At 36.9% G+C, this 21,752-nt stretch overlaps 1 long non-coding RNA gene across 1 annotated transcript in view; it reads right to left on the bottom strand.

The window, feature by feature from the left end:
- Positions 1–2,605: 2,605 nt before the first annotated feature.
- Positions 2,606–21,752, bottom strand: part of LOC121489231 — a 48,247-nt gene continuing 29,100 nt past the window's right edge. Inside the window, exons 3-5 of the long non-coding RNA XR_005987301.1 lie at positions 11,576–11,736; positions 2,945–3,026; positions 2,606–2,643 (exon numbers count right to left, since the gene is read on the bottom strand). This is a non-coding gene — a long non-coding RNA (uncharacterized LOC121489231). The remainder of the gene's footprint in view (positions 2,644–2,944; positions 3,027–11,575; positions 11,737–21,752) is intronic.

Genomic DNA, 21,752 nt, shown 5'->3' with positions numbered 1-21,752 from the left:
GATAAAAAATAAAATAATATATGGTTGTTCTTTGCTTTAAGATCAGAGGAAAATGTTCTATATGTTTTTAAGCAAATATGTGACTTGATAAGACATAAATTTTTAAAACATAATTTGAAATGTTGCTGAGAACAGTTGGACTACAAATACGCAAGAGTGTATATAAGGAAACAGATTAGGAAGTTATTACAGACTTCAGATAAGAAATGATGATGAGTTGAACTAGGATGTGGGAGTGGCGGTAGAAAGAAGGGACTTGCTGAATATTTTAATAGAACTTTATGTTTTATTTGATAGGGGAGACAGGGGAAAGGAAATCTGATGTCATTTTCTTCAGAATGTTTACTGGTTCCCTCTAGTCTAGGTTCGTGCTCATTTTATATGCATTCTGGGCTGACCTCACTCTTAGAAGTGACCAAATTTTATTGCCAGTATTTATTTATCTTCCTTCTTTTGAGCTTATAAGATGTTGAGAGCAAAAAATATTCTTCTGTTATCTCTTATTTTTCCATGTCAAAAACTGCCTAAACTCTTTGTTGTTGTTGTTGTTGTTAGATGAATGTAAACAATTTCAGAAAAGAGAAAAACATTTAGCTCTGAGTGACCTTTTGACCTTTGACTTTCTGGGTGCTCCTAAAACTCACCATTTCTCTTGCTCTTTCTGTTTTCCAGAACAAGACTGTGTGAGTTTACAAGAAGTGAGAACCTAAGATTTTACTTACCCATATGAGTATCTGAAGTCTTTTTTTTTTTTTTTTCTTGAGAGAGAGAGAGAGAGAGAGAGAGAGAGAGAGAGAAAGCATGAGCAGGGGAAGGAGCTGAGGGAGAAGAAGTAGGCTCCCCATCAAGCAAGGAGCCCAACTCAGGGCTGGATCCCAGAACCCTGAGATCATAACCCAAGCTGAAGGCAGACACTTAACCAACTAAGCCAGCCAGGTACACTGAGTATCTGAAGTCATTGAGTGAGCAAATCACAGCCTTTTAAACCTCATGTTTGGAGGAGGTTTAATTCAAACAATAGTAATGATAATGGTTAACAGAAATATCTTTACTAACAAGATTGCAGTGTATTGGAAACAGCACTACATTTATAATCAGTAAACCCTGGTCTGATACTGACTAGTTCTGAGGTATTGAATAAAACCAAGGGATTGTTTGACATTTGCATAGAAAATTGTCCCTTTCCTTGTACTTCTCCATACATATGCAAGTGTCCTGCCTCTCTTATTAGCTCTCTTAATGCTGTTCCTATGGCGGCATTCCACAGAGAGTTGCTGGCACCTCCCAGACATAAATAAAAAAGAATCAATTTCCATAAATGATACAGCCTGAGGAGTAAATTTGAAGACTTGGAAAGCAGCCAGTTCTCTAGGCTTGCAGCAATGTTTCCTGCATTGCAAATCTGCTGGGCTGGGGGCATGTGAAGAAGTGAAACAGCAGGCCCCTTTAGTCATCTGTAGACTACAGGGCTGTGGTGAGCCCTCCACAGGCAGGATAGCTAAAGGATGTGCTTTAAAAGGCCCTGGTGTACTTTTGACCATATGGTAAAGCTGTGGAATGCTGGGAAACAGAAGCAGCAGCAGAGCTACCTGTTGTGCCCCGGTTAGAAACCTTGTGACTTCTGCATTATCTAAAAGGCCCAGAATAAACAGTATTTGGCTAAGAAAAAAATACTATTTATTGTTACTAGTTCCTTTACTAGGTGCTTGTTACTTTAACTTCTCATTTGTTTTACTTACCTCCTTCTGAGTTGAAGTTTTATGACTAAAGGATGGTCCAATGTGTATTTTATAGAGAGAACAAGAAAAGACATATGGCAGGGGCACCTGGGTAGCTCAGTGGTTGAGCATCTGCCTTCAGCTCAGGTTGTGGTTCCGGGGTCCTGGGGTGGAATCCCACATCGGGATCCCCGCAGGGAGCCTGCTTCTCCCTCTGACTATGGCTCTGCCTCTGTGTGTGTGTATCTCTCATGAACAAATAAATAAAGTCTTTTTTTTAAGACATATCCAGATTGATGCTGAATGTCAATCTACCACATGCAATTTTTTTTTAGATTTTTAAAATATATTTATTTGGTAGAGTGAGAGAGAGCGTGCAAGCATACAAGCAGGGAGAGCAGCAGAGGGAGAAGGAGAAGCAGACTCCTCACTGAGCAGGGAGACTGATGGAAGGCTTGATCACAGGACCCTGAGAGCTTGACCTAAGCCAAAGGCAGATGTTTAATCAACTGAGCCACTCAGGTGCCCCTACCCTATGCAATTCCTCAGTGATCTCTGGTAAGAAATAAATACCATAGTAAATATGAAAGGAGGACTATCTTTTATAAATGCTACATGTTTAACACATTAAGATTTGTCTTAGTTTGGTGTACTATAGGGCAGCCTGGGTGGCTCAGCTGAAGAGAGCCTTCAGCCCAGGGCGTGATCCTGGAGACCTGGGATCAAGTTCCACATCAGGCTCCCTGCATGGAGCCAGCTTCTCCCTCCATCTGTATCTCTGCCTCTCTCTCTCTCTCTCTCTGTTTGTCTATCATTAATAAATAAATAAAATCTTAAAAAAAAAAAACTTACTTAGTAAGGAGTGCCTGGCTGGCTCAACTGGAAGAGCTTGCAATGCTTGATCTCGGGGTTGTGAGTTTGAGCCCTGCATTGGGTGTAGAGATTATTTGAATAAATAAAATAAACTTAAAAAATAAAATAAAATAAAATAAAATAAAATAAACTTAAAAAAAGAAAAAGAAAAATTTGGTGTACTATAGCAAAATACCATGAACTGGGTGGTTTATAAGCAACAGAATTTTATTCTTCATAGACCTGGAGGCTGACAGACACAGTGTTTAGTGAAGGCCTTCTTCTTAGTTCATAGATGGTAATCTTTTCACTGTGTCCTCACATGACAGAAGGGACAAAGAATCTCTCTGAATGCCTCTTATAAGGATACTCACCTCATTCATAGGGGTCCTTAGAGTCCCCCTCAGTTTCCAGTGCTCCACTCCCCAGCTTGGAGCCCTCTATACAGGAAGATCACTACAAAAATGAAAGCCAAGCTGCTGAGTAAGGAGACAAGGTAGAGGTTGGAAGATACTGATAAGAAAATCACTTTTTATTTGATCCAGACAATGGAGTTAATGTTTCTACAACCCAAGTTGCAGAGTCAGGGGAATACGATTTGTACACTATAAATATCTGTGCTCTTAGACTATTTTAAAATCAGAAAATGTGGATCCTACCTATTCCCCATTTAACAATAAATTAATTATAGTACTTCTATACGTAATTAGTTATAATATATACTACTGAGTATATCCATGATGTTCATGGCGATTTTCCATTTTTATCTCTGACTTATTTTTATTAAAAATAAAATAAATTTTGCAAATTGCAAAGTGTTTGAGTCCATTGATAACTATCCACTCATTAAGGAAATCAAACCATACATTTTTATTGAGCACATATTATGTTCATGGTAATGTTATATTCTGTAGAACTAAGAAAGAAAACATCCTTTGTTTCAGATGATTTACTGTCCGAATAAAACAAAACAAAAACAACAAAATCAGTACAGAACTCAGGGGCATCAAGGAAGAAATAGAGTTAGATTTTGATGTAAGTTTATATCTAAAGACAACAAGAGACAAATATCTCATAAAGTGAAAATTACTTTTGGAAATCTGTTAGCTATCATACTGGGGATTGGATATTAGTTCTTAAGTAAATCAACACAGTGAATTTTTCCTTACTATTTTTTCCAGTTGAATACTAAATGAAGTACCAACTTGCTTGAATTCAAGGGCCAAGAAATAAGAATATATGTTACCTTCAAAGACTACTCAATTCAGTTTTGCAAGTGGCAGTTGGGTACTGAAATTTGGAGAAGGAATAGTGAGTTCACTTTTACCATCTCGCATTCATTAGGAGACATCTACTCATTGGATACAATGGTACGTAGTATGCACTATTTAAATTGCTATTTTGTATTTGCCAGCTCATCTTCTTCTCTTCTCTGCTTTTCTCTGTCTTTTAAATTTTTTTTTTAAGTTTCACTGAGGGGCACCTAGGTGGCTCAGTCAGTTAAGCATCCCACTCTTGGTTTCAGCTCAGGTCATGATCTCCTAGGTAACCAGATCAAGCCCTGAATTGGGCTCCATGTTGCATGCAGAGTCTGCTTGAGTTTTCCTCTCTCCCTTTACCCACTGCCCTTCCCCTGATTCTCTCTCTCAACATACATACATACATACATACATAAAATCTTTTTAAAGAAGTTCCATTGATTTCCAATGAGTGAAAAAATATATGCATATTGCTTCTTCAGAGTTATTTTAAAAAGAGGTCTAAGGGCAGCCCGGGTGGCTCAGCAGTTTAGCGCTGCCTTCAGCCCAGGGCGTGATCCTGGAGACCTGGGATTGAGTCCCACGTTAGGCTCCCTGCATGGAGCCTGCTTCTCCCTCTGCCTGTGCCTCTGCCTTTCTCTCTCTCTCACTCTGTCTCTTATGAATAAATAAATAAAATCTTTTTTAAAAAAGTAATTAAAATAAAAAAATAAAAAGAAGTCTAAGACTTTCATGTAAAAAAAAAACCCTATATGCACCATAAAAACAACATACATAGCTATTGGTTTTAAGTGGCTGGAGTACAATTGATATTTAAAAAGAAGGCACTTAACTGCCAGCAATCTCTGAAATTTCACCAAATTTATATTGTCCTTGGTATGCATAAAGCATTAATACGTACTATTTGGATGATTTCTGAGATAAGAGCAGAACAAGGCCTTAGTAAATAAAGGGATAAATATATTCCCAAAACACAACATAAAAAGGTACTCTTATTTTTTTTTTTTCTTTCTTGACAGATATTCACCTCACGTATTTTCTGACTTTGTGCAGCAGTCTCTCAGGACAAATAATGTTCTGTGAAGGTCAACTCTTCAATCCCCTTCTTTTTGGAGGACTTTTTTTAACTTTATTTTTTTTTTAAGATTTTACTTATTTATTCATGAGAGACAGAGAGAGAGGCAGAGACACAGTGAGAGAGAGAAGCAGGCTCCATGCAGGAAGCCCAATGTAGGACTCAATCCCGGGACTCCAGGATCTCGCCCTGGGCCGAAGAGAGATGCTCAAATGCTGAGCCACCTAGGCATCCCTTTTAGGAGGACTTCTAATTTGGATTAGGATATACCAATACAAAGAGACAGTATAACAAAGGAGACAAGGAGGTAGAAGGTTGACAAAAGAAGAAGAGGGTTTGTAGGAGAGGAGAGATGAATGTGCTAGAGGCAATCTATAAGAATCAGAGTTCCTTGTCCTTTCAAAACATCAACAGACTCCACTCTACCTGATTATCACAGTTTTACTCAACCTGTGATCTGAAATTTGTAAGAGAGGGAGGGAGAGAAGAGCAGGGAAGATAAGGAGGAGGGAGAAAGGGAGAGGAAGACAGAAAAGGAGAAAGAGAAGGAAGAGCAGAATGGGGAGAATTGGATCACCTACTCAAGCATATTGCAAAGTAGATTAGGGGCCCAGTGCCATTTGAGTTCATCATCTGCTTTCAAAACTCCACAATCGCCCTATAGTTCCTCAGAAGCACCACATACTGATAAGAGAGAAAGAGAGAGAGAGAGAGAGAGAGAGAGAGAAGTGGATATTATTATAGATTAAATAGGATATATCTATTTGAATAAAAAAAAAAACATGTTGGAATTAAAGAAAGAAGCAAAACTGGCCACTCCACAGCATCTTGAGAAAATAATAATTTCAATAACTGCATTAGATCATGCCTCAAGCAGAAAGATCCACCCTCCAGCCCCCCCCCCCCAAAAAAAAGAATTCACTACTCTATAAACCACAAACATGTATATGTATAGCAGGACATTTACTACATGCATAAAAGCTCTTAAAGTCTCCTGTGCTAAGCTAGGGTTTAGATAACTAATATTGATGGTTGGGTGAAGATGATGCCATCAGGAAATGCTGAAGTATGGTACACTCACTGAATGTTTTCTCACCTTCAGCAATACAAGTATATTTTCTTCAAAAGCTTAATCACATAAAATATATACTTGGATATAAATGGTTCAAAAATATTAATCTCATATAATGTTGCCTCTAGATATATAAGCATAACTCTAGTGTGGTTTAAGAAGTACTGGTCTGTATAATTGAATAAAACATGATTAAGAAAACAAGAATAGCTTTCAAATTTTATGGCTATTTGTAGAGTAGTCTCTTTGTGGCATTAAAAGCAAACAAACAAAACAAAACAAAAACTCAAAAACCTAAGATCTAGGACAAGAGGACTCAATTTCATCCTTTGAATGGAACAGGTAAAAGAAGTTGAATCTTAGGGGAGCCATTCTATGTTTCCTAGCATTTGTTTTTCATGAATGAGACAGGCATAGAACTGATGGTGAAGATCTGATGTGAATGTTGAGAAGAACCTCATTAGGTTTTAATGAGATAAACATATTATTCATAGTGTTTTTGAAATATTATCCAAAATCCAGGTAAATACATTATAAGTGAAATTCCAGATGATAATGATATAAACAATATTCTTTCATTTCCAAAATGTAGTAAGGTAGCTTTGAGTTTACAGTGATAATAATATGAAAGCCCTGGAAACATTTCAGGTTATTGGTAACAACATTGGGTAGTAATTCCTTTTGTTTGTTTAGAATCTTATATATGTAATTCAGCAAATTAGGCTATTGCAAGTACTCAGAAGCCTAGTCTGTTAGAGCATTGCCTATCCTGTACTTACTCAATTTCTTGGTATATGATGGTTGTTCAGAAATTAGTTTTTCATATTGTAATAAAAGAGTGAAAGAAATAAACACATCTTGATTATTTTTAATCAAAACCAATTTTGTTAAAATTCAGTTAAAATAGTCTCAAATTACTGATTAAGTTAAAAATAAGCAAACATGGGGATCCCTGGGTGGCTCAACAGTTTAGCACCTGCCTTCGGCCCAGGGCATGATCCTGGAGTCCCTGGATCGAGTCCCACATCAGGCTCCCTGCATGGAGCCTCCTTCTCCCTCTACCTGTGTCTCTGCCTCTCCCTTTCTCTCTGTGTCTCTCATGAATCTTTAAAAAAATAAGCAATCATGCCTAAACCCAAATGAACAGATTTTTCCTTGAGATAGCTCTCCATCCAAAAAAATCTGATTGTTAAGTCATCGGTTCTTTAATACATCTAGTAATATGAAAAGTATCTCCAAGACTAACACCTTCTCAAATAGAGTGTTAACAAATCAGGAAGGTCCAAAAACCCTAAGTCGCTAAGATAAGAATATAGCACATTCAAGTGGCAGCCTTAATAACAGAACAAATAGGGCATTTTTGTAACTTCTTGCTGATGATAGACACAATTGTTTCAGAATTAAAACAATATTCAAGGCAGTAACAAGTTTGTAAATACCTGCTTTGAAAGACATACTTGCCTCGTAAGTAAAATAATATTCCAAGACACCATTCTATTTTATAGAAATCTTAAGGAGCTCCTTGAAAATGCCTGGGGTTGAGCATCATGTTTTGTTTTTATTTTTTTTTTAATCATTTTATTCTACACTTAAACTTAATCAATAGTAGGGCTATAAATGACCCAAAACGGCCTCTTTGAGCATCTAACTTACACTGTGTGGTAAATTGATAATACTATGTTGCAAATCCTTCAAATTCTTCCTCAAATGAATTTAACTCCAATTTATTTGGGAAATCTCTCTTTCACACACACACACACACACACACACACACACACACACATTATTTCTCTTGGCCAAAAATAATTAAAGCCAGAGGAAATCTGCATCTTGACATAATAGGATTAAAACAATTTGCATTCAACATGGATATGCACAAATATCCCATGTGTTATATTTTGAATTAATAAATCAGTTTATTTCTAACCCTAAGCTAATATGTATACGTAATGTGTATATATACAAATTTGCATATATTTATATGAATGTCATTCTGAAAGTCCACTGAATTAATAATTTTACTTTTTTAAATGCTCTTTTATGCTTTTTTAAATTGAGTATAGTTGGCACACAATGTTATATTAGTTTCAGGTGTATAACATGATGATTTAACATCTCTATGCATTATGCTATGCTCACCACAAGTGTAGCTTTCTTATGTTACCGTATAATGCTATTACAATATCATTGAGCATATTCCCTACTGTGAACCTTTTATTACCATTACTTATTCATTCCATAACTGGAAGCCGCCTGTAACTTCTACTCCTCCTCACCCATTTTACCCATCCTTCTATCCCCCTCTCCATTGGCAACCATCAATTTGCTCTCTGTATTTATATATCTCATTCTGCTTTTTGTTTGCTTCCTCATTTGTTGTTGTTTTTTAGGTTCCACATACAAGTGAAAAGTGCAGATTTAAAAAATATCGACTCTAATACATGCATGCACATATTTACAGCAGTAGAAAGAGAGACTTTGTTTTTTTAGAAAGTGCCTATGCCACATAATAGGCATTATTTTATTATCAAATGTTCAAGTCTAATATAGTCCCTATAAATTAAAGTGTAATAATAAAAACAATTCCATTGAGTTTTCAGTTTAAATGTAGAAAGAAAAGTGAAAGATATTTCTACCTTAGGAGTTATCAGTGAGTTTAGTTATTTTTAAAAAAATCTTTTTATTATGTAGGTTTTATTTTATTTTTCCAACAAAACAGAAAACTTATTAACTACACAAAACTTAGGCAATGTCTCTTTTGAGAAAAGTAGTAGTGTGAAGCTTTTGACAGTTCTGTGATTTCCTTTTGGGTGACCCTGAATTGATAATGATATCTTATGTTAAGAAGGATCATCAATCATGGAACATCTCGGTGACAATTTCATTGTCAATTTCTTTATCACATTGGATATATATCTGAACAACTTGTACTTATGCTGAATTAAGAGTTCCTGAAGGACTACATAAATAACCACTAGCAGAGAAAAAATTTATCTATTCTTTAAAGAAATAGACCCAATTTATCTCAATCTAAACAAAAAAAGTGATTGAAAATAGTGGGGGAAAAATCATGAAACCAAAGTGATACATTTATATTTTATATATTTAAGAGTTGGAATATTTATTTCTTTATAGCCTAATGATTTCTCAAAAACTCTTATAATTTCTGTAACTTTAAGAAACATAATTTCCACCAATGTGTCAAATTTTATATTGTGTATTGCTAAATCTTAATAATAATATTAAAGAAAAAATCTAGGGATCCCTGGGTGGCTCAGCGGTTTAGCGCCTGCCTTCGGCCCAGGGCATGATCCTGGAGTCCCGCCTCAGGCTCCCTGCATGAAGTCTGCTTCTCCTTCTGCCTGTGTCTTTGCATCTCTCTCTCTCTGTGTGTCTCTCATGAATAAATAAATAAAATCTTTTAAAAAAAAAGAAAGAAAGAAAGAAAGAAAGAAAGAAAGAAAGAAAGAAAGAAAGAAAGAAAAAAATCTATATATTACATTTGTTTTTAAAAAAGCTAGGCATCATAACTATATCCCTAAATATTTCCATAAATTTCAATTTATAGTTTCAAAAAATATAAGCCCTGACATGAATTCAGATTACATTGTATAATATTTTTAAAGTCAATCTCAATGATTAGTTGAAATGCCCTTTTTAAATCTTAAAATATTTCTTATTTTGCTTTAGGATAGCATGGAGTGCATGAGCAAACCTTCAACTTTTACCCCATTTTTTAAAGTGCAGGTTAGCTCCCCAAAGTATATCTCTGACCTAGAAATCTATGAATTCCAAACCTCACATGCAACTGACTGTTAATCTCTCCTCTCTCTCTTGCCTCAAACTAAAATGTTCTTAATCTGATTATTGCCCCATGTTACTTACTTCAAGTAATCAGATATGCATCCCTCTAAGTGCATAAGGAAAACACAGGAATCATTTCTTTTCACTTACTCTTGATATCTAAGATATCTCTTTATCAATTGCAGCTATCAGGCATTTTCCAAATTTTTAAACCACTGTCATGAATTTCCAAGATGTAGAACCACCTCTTATATTTTTACTATACCCATGGACTTTTAAATGCCCCTCCCTTTGATGTATATGCTATCAATTATTCAGTTTTGAGTATTGCATCTTTTGCCAGGACTCTATTACAATAATTGTTTTTACCTCAAGATTTTTATGAAGAGTAAATTTATCAATATATATATAGAGTACTGAGAATAGCACTCATAATAGTAACAAAAACTTTAATAAGTATTCACTATTTTTATTGAATATTTCAGTTGTAAGCATATTTTACATTATAGCACTTTAGACCTATGCTTTCCAAAAACAGTAAAACATAATTTATGTTACTTTTGAAATAAAACTCCTTTATATTGTTAGTCACCAAAGCATAAGGACATATTGAAAGATAGACACACACATATATACAGTCCAATCTGTCCAATTTCCTGATCAGTGACACTTCCTAAATGCTTCTCATAAATTTCACTTGATATGTAATATGCTCCCTAACAATTTAACCTAACTGTATAAGCTGCAACAGACAATCATGGTACAATTAAGAAAATTAGTGAGATATATTCGATTTCGCAGACATCATGGTGTGATATATTTATAGTGTGGATGATATAAATGTTAGCAACATGTTGACTACTACTTTATATTTTGTCTCTAAACTGTTTATCTATGGTTTCCTTCTTACTTAGTTATTTATCTTTTTTTTTTTTAATTAACTTTTATTGGTGTTCAATTTACCAACATACAGAAAAACACCCAGTGCTCATCCCGTCAAGTGTCCACCTCAGTGCCCGTCACCCATTCCCCTCCAACACCCGCCCTCCTCCCCTTCCCACCACCCCTAGTTCATTTCCCCGAGTTAGGAGTCTTTATGTTCTGTCTCCCTTCCTGATATTTCCCAACATTTCTTTTCCCTTCCTTTATATTCCCTTTCACTATTATTCATATTCCCCAAATGAATGAGAACATACACTGTTTGTCCTTCTCCGATTGACTTACTTCACTCAGCATAATACCCTCCAGTTCCATCCACGTTGAAGCAAATGGTGGGTATTTGTCATTTCTAATTGCTGAGTAATATTCCATTGTATACATAGACCACATATCCCATTTACAATTACACCCAAAAGCATAAGATACCTAGGAATAAACCTAACCAAAGAGGTAAAAGATCTATACCCTAAAAACTATAGAACACTTCTGAAAGTTATTTATCTTTTAACTGAAGACTTGATCTATGAACAAAATCTTTGGACAACACCTGATTTTGGCCAGCAAACAGACCATTTTTGAATAATAGAATATTTTGATAAAGTAATTTTTTAAGTCATGGCAAAAAATGACCCTCTCCAACAAAAATACTTTATATAGTGCCTTAGTTTTAGTTCAGAATTCTCAAGACACATTCACTAAGAGAGGATCATGTAGCAGGAGATTGATGGTTTGTTCAAGTGGTTCAGATATCTCTAGGTTATACTATGACACCCACCGTTGGAATTAACAGGACTTGAAGGAAAATCAGAAATGGATACTCTTGTTCACTCCCATATAAATGTAAATGGTTCCTTACCCTCTTGATTGATTGTAATGGAGAAGAGAGTACTCCTCAATAAATTGCTGAATAATATGTGAAATATCTGGCACCATAGCTGTGATGATCGCTTACTGCATGACTGTGCCTGTGATAGTCTACAGTTCTTCAGGAGTCATCTGCATTTTTCTGGAGGCTGACTGGTTAAAAAAAAAAAAAAAGTCAAAATATGATTGACTCACCCCTGCACTTACTAAAATTTTAATGGTGGCACTAATCATTGCCATCATACATAGGATAAAATAAAGTTTTTTACTTTTTGTCTTGGGTAGAAGGAGGCATCATGCTTCAGAGGTTTCTACTTGGTCTTTCTCACTTTGTTAACTTATTCCACATTCCAAGGAGTAAATGCTCACCTTACTCACTTTCTCAGCACCTCAATTTCATTATATATTTTGGGACCACTGGGTGGGCCTGAAAGACCAGAGAGTCCACTATGAACCAGACTTTAGTCAGAAATCCACTTAATAATTTAGAGAGGAGCCAAGATGGAAGAAGAGTAGGCATCCTCAATCAATCTGATCCTCTTAATTTAGCTATATAACTATTAAATCAACCTGAACCCTATCAATTCAACCTGAAATATAAGGAAATAATGTGGGGAACCTCTACAAATAAAAAGGTGAGCATTTTTTGCAAGGTAGGAGTACAGAGAAGAGAAATGCAGAGAATATATCAGAAAATAAAGATCAGGGGTGGGAGCCTTCATAAGCAGGCCTCAGGAAAGTGATGCAGCCCTGGGGGTCAAAATCAGGACCTTTAGAAATCTGCTCCTGTAAGAGTATTCCTTGCCTGACACATGCTCAGTGGTGAAATGGGGAAGAATCCCAGGTGGGACAGTGGTGTCTCAATATTCCTGGAGGCACAAAAAGAATAGAGGAAGCTGAGCCAGCAGAGTTCCCAGGCATTGGAGTAGAGAAACGGTTTAGGTCAGTGAGCCTGGGAGAAGGCTCAGCTTGTTTTGCCATAAACTGAGGATCACAGTTGTATCAGGTGACTGCTCCCCATGCTGGGTCCCTGCAAAGGACTGGAACACAGCAACCCTTCACCCTGCTGTGGGAGAGGTGAGGTAAGTGTACATTCGACCAGATGAATGCTCTCTGTGCCAGGGCCCTGCAACAGACATAAGTGGGGTGATCCTCTGCTTCCTCCAGGGGGTGGGACAGGTGTGCACATAGGCAGGCAATCATTTCAACTAGTTTCTTATTTTTTTAAATCTGTATTTTTAAGTCTGATACTGGGCTTCCCTCAGGGACCCTGCTTCTCCCTCTGCCTGTGTCTCTGCTTCTCTCTCTGTATCTCTCATAAATAAATAAATAAAATCTTAAAAAAAGAAAAAAAAGATCCTAGGCATGAGTGACCTTGACTTAGGTCACATAACTGATCTTTTTTTAACTTTCATATTTTACAAGTACATGTTGTAGATAAATTCTTCATTTTTGTCTTCTTTTCAATGTATTCATTTTTTGTATATATATATATTGATTTTTTAATAATTTTGGAATTTAGTACCTTTTTTTAATAGACCAAAATATCCTCAGGACCAAGTGGATAACCCTGTTTCATTCACTCTGTGAGATTATATTCTCTCTCCTTCCTTGTTCTTTCCCCTCTATTTCTGTCTCTCTCTCTTCTCTCTCTTTTTTCCCTCTCTTTTTTTACTTTTTTTTTGTCTACATCTTTTTTCTTTTATTTTCTCATTCCTGACTTCTTCAGAATTATCTAGTGTCTATTTTTCTTGGGTTGTAGTTGATATTTTTGATTCTGCCAACTCCTACAGCCATTCTTCACTGGACAAAATGACTAGAAGGAAGAATTCATAACAAAAGAAAGAACCAGAAGTAATACTCTTCCACTGATCTAATGGATGTGGACTTGAGTAAGATGTCAGAGATGGAGTTCAGGATACCAATTATAAAGTTATTAGTTGAGCTTGAAAAAAGCATAAAAGACACTAGAGAATCTCTTAGTGCAGAAATGAGATCTACTTAGGCTGAAATTAAAAATACTGTAACTGAGATGCAGTCTAAACTGAATGCTCTAACAGCTAGGGTAAATGGGACAAAGGAGAGAATAAGTGACATAGAAGACACGTTGATGGGAAGGAAGGAAGCTGAGGAAAAGAGAAATGAAAAACTAAGAGCCCATGACAAGAACCCCTAAGAGATAAGTAATAGTTTGAAAAAAAAATCCATAATATCGTAGTTCCTGGAGAGAGAAAGAGAGAGAGAGAGAGAGAGAGAGAGAGTATATTGGAGCAAATCATAGCTGAGAACTACTCTAAACTGGGGAAGGAGACAGATTCATATCCAAGAGTTAGAGGACATTTCCCCAAATCAATAAAAATATATCAGCTTCCTAACATGTAATAATTAAGCTTGCAAATATCTGAGATAAAGAGAAAATCCTGAAACAGCATGAGACAAGAGATTCCTAACATACAGAGAGAAAAATATTAGATTAATAGCAGACCTCTTGATAGACACCTGGAAGGCCAGAAAGGGCTGGTATGATATATTCAGGGTACTAAATGAGAAAAATATACAATCAGGAATACTTTATCCAGCAAGGCTGTCATTCAGAATGGAGGAGAGCTAAAGAGCTTCCAGTACACAGAAAGAGTATATGGCCACCAAACCAGCTCTGCAAGATATACCAGAAATATTAAGGAGATCCTATAAGTGAAGAGGAAACTCAAAGAAACAGAGATAGTCTGCAGAAACTGGGACTGGACATGCAATACGATGACACTAAACTCATATCTTTCAATAGTTACTCTGAATGTGAATGAGCTAAATACTCCGGTCAAAAGTCATAAAGTTTTGGATAAAAAGAAAGTACCTATCCATATACTTTCAGTTTGGATAAAAAAAAAAGACCTATCCATATACTGTCTATAAGAGATTCATTTTAGGGATGTCTGGGTGGCTCAGTGGTTGAGCATCTGGCTTTGGCTCAGGGTGTGATCCTGGAGTCCTGGGATCGAGTCCCACATTGAGTCCCACATTGGGCTACCCTTGGGGACCCTGCTTCTCCCTCTGCCTATGTCTGCCTCTCTCTATATATGTGTCTCATGAATAAATAAGTAAAATCTTAAAAAAAAAGAGGGAGAGACTCATTTTAGATATAAGGACACCTTCAGACTTAAAATGAGAGGGTAGAGAAAAATTTATCATATAAATGGACCTAAAAAGAAAGCTGGGATAGCAGTCTTCATATCAGATAAATTAGACTGTAAACCAAAGACTGTAGTAAGAGATGAAGAGGGACACTATGTCATACTTAAAGGGTCTATCCAACAAGAAGATCTAACAATTGTAAATATTTATGATTCTAATGTGGGAGCAACCAATTATATCAATTAATAACCAAAGTAAAGAAGCACATAGATAATATATTAATAGTAGGAGATTTCAACACTCCACTCACAGCAAGGGAAGGTTCATGTATGCAGAAGATCACCCAAGAAACAAGGGCTTTGAATGATACACTAGACCAGATGGACTTCACAGATATATACAGAACATTCCATTCTAATGCAACAGAATACACATTCTTCTCAACTGCACATGGAACTTTCTTCAGAATGTACCTAATGGGTCACATATTAGGTCTCAATTGGTACAAAAATATTGGAATTATTCCCTGCATACTTTCAGACCACAGTGCTTTGAAACTTGAACTCAACAACAGGAAGAAATTTGAAAGGAACTCAAACACTTGGAGGCTAAGAGCATCCTACTAGAGAATGAATGGGTTAACTAGGGAACTAGGGAAGAATTAAAAAGATTTATACAAACTAAAGAAAATTAAAGCACAACTGTTCGAAATGGTTGGGATACAGCAAGGTGGTCCCAAGAGGGAAGTACATTTCAATACAAGCCTCTCTCAAAAAATTAGAAAAATCTCAAATATACTAACTAGTCTTATACCTAAAGGACATGGACAGAGAACAGCAAAGAAGCCTAAATCAAGCAGCAGAAGTAAAATAATTAAGTTTAGAGCAAAACTCAATGAACTAGAAATCAGAAGAATAGTAGAAGAGATCAATGAAACTGGAAGCTGGCTCTTTTAAAGAATTAATAAGGTACTTAAATCCTTAGCCAGACTTATTAAAAAGAAAAGAAAAAATGGCCGAACTAATAAAATCATGAATGAAAGAGGACAGATCACAATCAACAACAAGGAAATACAATTTTAAGAACATAGTATGAGCAATTACATGCAAACAAATTAGGCAATCTGGAAGAAATGGATGCATTCCTGAAAACTTATGAAGTACCAACACCAAAGCAGGAAGAAATAGAAAACCTGAACAGACACATAACCAGCATGGAAATTGAAGTAGTCATCAAAAACCTTCCAAGACACAAGAGTCCAGGTCCAGATGCATTTTTTGGGGAATTCCACCAAACTTTTAAAGAAGAAATAATACCTATTCTACTGAAACTGTTTAAAAGGCTGTGGAAATGGAAGGAAAACTTCTAAGCTTGTTCTATGAGTCCAGCATTTCCTTGATCCCAAAACCAGAAAAAGACCCCCATCAAAAAGGAGAATTACAAACCAAAATCCCTGATGCACATGGATGTCAAAATACACACCAAGATAATAGATAATAGGATCCAATGATACATTAAAAGGATTTTTAACATGACCAAGTGGGATTTATTCCTGCAATGCAAGGGTAGTTCAACATTCACAAATCAATCAATTTTATTAGATCACATTAATGAAAGAAAAGACAAGAACTATATGATCCTGTCAATTGAACAAAGAGTATTTGACAAAATGAGGCATATTTTCTTAATTAAAACTCTTCAAAGTATAGGGATAGAAGGAACATACTTCAATATCATAAAAGTCATCTACGAAAAGCCCATAGCAAATAATGAAAAACTGAGAGCTTTTCCCCTAAGGTCAGAAATATGACAGGGATATCCACTCACCACTGTTGTTCAACACAGTACTGGAAGTCCTAGCCTCAGCAATCAGGTACCAAAAGAAATAAAAAGCATTCAAATTGGCAAAGAAGTCAAAATCTCACTCTTTGCAGATGACATGACACTGTATGTGGAGAACCCAAAAGACTCCCCCCCAAAATTGCTAGAACTCATACAACAATTCAACAACGTGACAGGATACAAAATCAGTGCATAAAAATCAGTCGCATTTCTACACATTAACAATGAGACTGAAGAAAGAGAAATCAAGCAATTGATCTCATTTACAATTGCACTGAAAACCATAAGATGCCTAAGAATAAACCTGACCAAAAAGGATCTATACTCTAAAAACTGCAGAATGCTTATGAAAGAAATTGAGGAAGACACAAAGAGATGGAAAAACATTTCATGCACATGGATTGGAAGAATAAATATTATGAAAATGTCTATGCTACTCAGGGCAATTTACACATTCAATGCAATCTCTATCAAAATACCATGGACCTTTTTCATAGAGTTGGAATGAATAATCCTAAAATTTGTATAGAACCAAAAAAGATCCCAAATGGCCAGAGGAGTGTTGAAGAAGAAAACCGAAGCTGGAAGCATTACAATGCCTGACTTCAAGCTGTGATCATCAGGACAGCATGGCACAAAACAGACACAAAGATCAATGGAACAGAATAGAGAACCCAGTAATGGACCCTCAACTCTATAGTCAACTCATCTTCAACAAAACAGGAAAGAATATCCACTAGAAAAAAGACAGTCTCTTCAATAGATGGTGCTGGGAAAATTGGACATCCACATTCAAAAGAATGATATTGGACCATTCTCTTATACATACACAAAGATAAACTCAAAGTGGATGAAAGACCTAAATGTGAGGTAGGAAAACGTCAAAATCCTAGAGGGGAACACAGGCAGCAACCTTTTTTACATCAGCTGCAGCAATTTCTTGCAAGACACGTCTCTAAAGGCAAGGGAAGCAAAAGAAGAAATGAACTATTGAGATGCCTGCACAGCTAAGAAAACAGTCAACAAAACTAAAAGGCAATGTGCAGAATGGGGAAAGATATTTGCAAATGACATCAGATTAATGGCAAGTATCTAAGATCTATAAAGAACTTATCAAACTCAACACCCAAGAAACAAACAATGCAGTCAATAAATAAGCAGAAGACATGGACAGACATTTCTCCAAAGAAGACCTACACATGGCCAACAAGCACATGAAAAAATACTCCACATCACTTGCTATCCAGGAAATACAAATCAAAGCCACAATGAGATACCACTTTACACTGGTAAGAATGGTTAAAATTAACAAGCAGGAAACAACAAATGTTGGTGAGGATGTGGAGAAAGGGGAAGTCTCTTGCACTGTTGGTGGGAATGCAAGCTGGTATAGCCACTTTGGAAAACAGTGTGGAGGTTCTTCAAGAAGTTAAATATAGAGTTACCCTACAACCCAGCAATTGCATTACTGGGTATTTACCCCAAAGGTACAGATGTAGCGAAAAGATGTTGCTATGAAAGATGGGACATCTTTCATAGCAACAATGTCTACAATAGCCAAACTGTGGAAGGATCCGAGATGTCCTTTCCTTTGACAGATGAATGCATAGAGAAGATGTGATTATTTGCTTATTACTCAGACATCAGAAAGGATGAATACCTACCATTTACATTGACATGGATGGAACTGGAGTTTATTATACTGACTGAAAGACAATCAGAGAGAGATAATTTTTTTTTTTTTAATTTATGATAGTCACAGAGAGAGAGAGAGAGAGGCAGAGACACAGGCAGAGGGAGAAGCAGGCTCCCTGGGATTCGATCCCGGGTCTCCAGGATCACGCCCTGAGCCAAAGGCAGGCGCTAAGCCGCTGCGCCACCCAGGGATCCCAGAGAGAGATAATTATCATGTGGTTTCACTCATATGTGGAATATAAGAAATAGTGCAAGGAACCATAGGGAAGGGGGAAAATCAGTGGAGAAAAAATAGAGAGGAAGACAACCCATGAGACACTCTTAACTCTGGAAACAAACTTAGGGTTGCTGAAGGGGAGGTGTATGAGAGAATGGGGTAACTGGATGATGAGCATTAAGGATGGCACATGATGTGATGAGCACTAGGAGGGCATGTAATGTGATGAGCACTGGGTATTGTACTATATGTTGGAAAATTGAATTTAAATAAAGAAAAAAAAAACAATCTGGCCCTTCTTAGTCAACATTGCAACAGGAGTCACTTTGAATTGTCAGTTTCAGGTTATTAATGACAACCCTGATGCTGTATACTTTGTCCTTAAAATGTCTGGGTATTTCCCTTCCCTCAATGTTCAATATTACTTGGCACATGGGTGAAGCTCCTTTCTGTGTATAATTATTGCTGTGTTACATCCCTTACTTTTAGGAAAGCAACCACTTCTTCAGTCATTGGGTTCCAGATTAAAAAATTAGATCAGGGATTCCCGGGTGGCTCAGTGGTTTAACTCCTGCCTTTGGCCCAGGGTGTGATCCTGGGGTCCCCGGATCAAGTCCCATGTCAGGCTCCCTGCATGGAGCCTGCTTCTCCCTCTGCCTGTGTCTCTGCTCATGCTCTCTCTCTCTCCCTCTTTCTCCCTCTCTGTGTCTCTCATGAATAAATAAATAAAATCTTAAAAAATAAAAAAAATTAGATCAGATTCAAGTACTGAGCAAAGGACTGTAGCTATTTTATTGGGGAAATTGCCTCAGCCTCCTGTTACTTCAATCTCAATTTTATTTTAATTTCATATGTTAAGTAGCACCCCTGTTGACTGCCAACCTATCTTGTCTTAAGGCATAACATACACTATTAACATCACTAAGACCCCTCATGAGTCATGTCTTTTTATTTTTCCTCCAATTTGACTGGTCATTGAACTAAGTATAATCTTCCATTTCCTGGAGATTAAGTGTTGTCACCTGGCCTCTGTTCATTCAAGACCTATCCCTTGCAATGGATATTAATGAGCTGCATTTTGTGATTGTCTCTTACCTTCATACTGGACCTACAGAGGGTAATCATCACTGAAACCCTTAGTGATCTCAGTGTCCTTCCTACAAGTGCATTGCAGATGGCCCTAGTGAAGGCCCATTTGGCCTACCCTGTAAAACATAATCATCTGGTTGCTTATCTGGCCTTACATTGTGTACCATTTCAACATGGTCACTTCCTTCTTTTTTTCTTTCTTTTGAGAGAGAGAGAGAGAGAGAGAATGCAAGTAGGGATGGGGCAGAAAGAGAAGGACAGAAAGAATCTCAAGCAAGCTCCATAGTTAGTGTGGAGTCTGTTGCCAGAATTGATCTCAGGATACTGAGATCATGACCTGAGCCAAAATCAAGAGTTGGATACTCAACCAACTGAGCCACTCAGCTGCCCCATGACCAATTCCTTTAACCTCTTTATTTCTACTTTTCTAGTCTGCAGGACACCTTGGACAACTCCACTTCACTCAACCTCTAATTGACCCCTGCTGGTGAGTTTGCACCCTTATCTGAAGTCTCTGCTTTGATAAAGTACTCCCAGTCAACTAATTCTTATTTATCCAGTTTTGCATTCTGGTCTCGTTGATCACACACTAAAAACTCAATCCCAGGATGACCGCCTTGCCCTCTGTCAGTATGTGTTGAATAACTCTTACTTTCCCATTTATTTATAATCTTTTTCCTCCCTTATCATTTCCTTAGCCAGGCTACACTGGAATTAACACTAATTTCAGTAAGTGCAGCTTCTGAGGGTTCCTAGTGATAGGATAAAGAGGCCTCTTCATCACAGGCTGCTGTTAAGCCTTAATTCTGCAAGTTCTGAGGGCCTGAGGGAATCTGCAAATCCAATATCCAGAGATGTCCCATTACATATGTCCCCATCCTATGCGGTAGGGGCCCAACTAGGACCCTGACGTTAACATAAAAGATCTGCTTTGAACCAGCATTAAAGTGCTTCTGGATATCTGTGATTCTATCAGGTGCTCATTCTGATACTCAGAAGTTTCTGCTCTCACAGCCTTTAATTGCTTATTAACCATGCCTCATTATCCCTCTTCAGTGAGTTAATTCAAGTTAGCAATAACTAGCCAATTTTGCCTTTTTGTTAGACCTTGTCACCCTTATCATGAAACAATTATTTAAAATACCTGAATCAGTGCACTTCCACCATTCCCCCAGGTAGCTACAGGAGAAATCTATAGGAGTTAGGATGCTATCTTACATCGTGTTCTATTGGTTTCCCTCTTATGATTCAGGATTACATCCTTTTCTTCTAGGGAATGAATGACCAAGTCCAAAATCTTCATTCTATCTTTTTTTTTTCTCAAATAGTACCATTTGCATCAGGACCACTAAGTGGTAAAAACTGAAATAGAACTGAAATATAGGGTGTTGGAGGGGAATGGGTGACGGGCACTGAGGTGGACACTTGACGGGATGAGCACTGGGTGTTTTTCTGTATGTTGGTAAATTAAACACCAATAAAAGTTAAAAAAAAAAAAAAAAAAAAAAAAAAAAAAAAAAAAGAACTGAAATATAAATAGAACTAACTGAAATAGAACTAGATATACTCTAGAAGAGAGCAAGAAATGAAGAATAGAGAATTTATACCATAGAATGGATCTGAGACCTGTGGAAGGAAAGAAAGAGGGGAAGAGGGTTCTGGAAAAAGATTCTTGCATGTGACATGGTTCCAACAAAATTCTGGCCAAATAAGAAAGGAGTCTTTGATCCACAATCTCCTTTTGGAAAGCTTCTATATCTCCCTGTAATGAGTCTGCTTAAGTATCCATGTTGTGCTTAGTCATTGACACAGAAAAGCCTGGTGGCAGCATAACCTCAATAGAAATGCAGTGCTGAGTCCAAAGGTGCAACAGCTAGAGGCTTCAGTAAAGTAGTATCTGCACAGCAGATCTGAAGGCCACCTCTCCACGGCTGTCACATATATGCTTTCATATTTTATATTTAATTTTATGGACTCTCCATGTGTCCCTGCTTGAGGGTATTAAGTGACTTGTGTCTTGAGCTTGAGGCAGGAGGATGACTGTGAGGGCTACAGGTCAGGGAGAAATGAAAATGTACAGGGACACAGGGGAAGTGCTCAGAGGCAAAAGTGTGGCTCCAGCACATTTCTCTCACATCACAATATTTCCTAGAATCAACCTTGGCTATATCTGAAAGTCATACACCTGTTTAAA

Source organism: Vulpes lagopus, chromosome 4 (genome assembly GCF_018345385.1).
Source record: "Vulpes lagopus strain Blue_001 chromosome 4, ASM1834538v1, whole genome shotgun sequence".
NCBI lineage: Eukaryota > Metazoa > Chordata > Mammalia > Carnivora > Canidae > Vulpes > Vulpes lagopus.
Note: the sequence above shows the minus strand (reverse complement) of the source record. Positions and strands in the feature narration are given on the sequence as shown.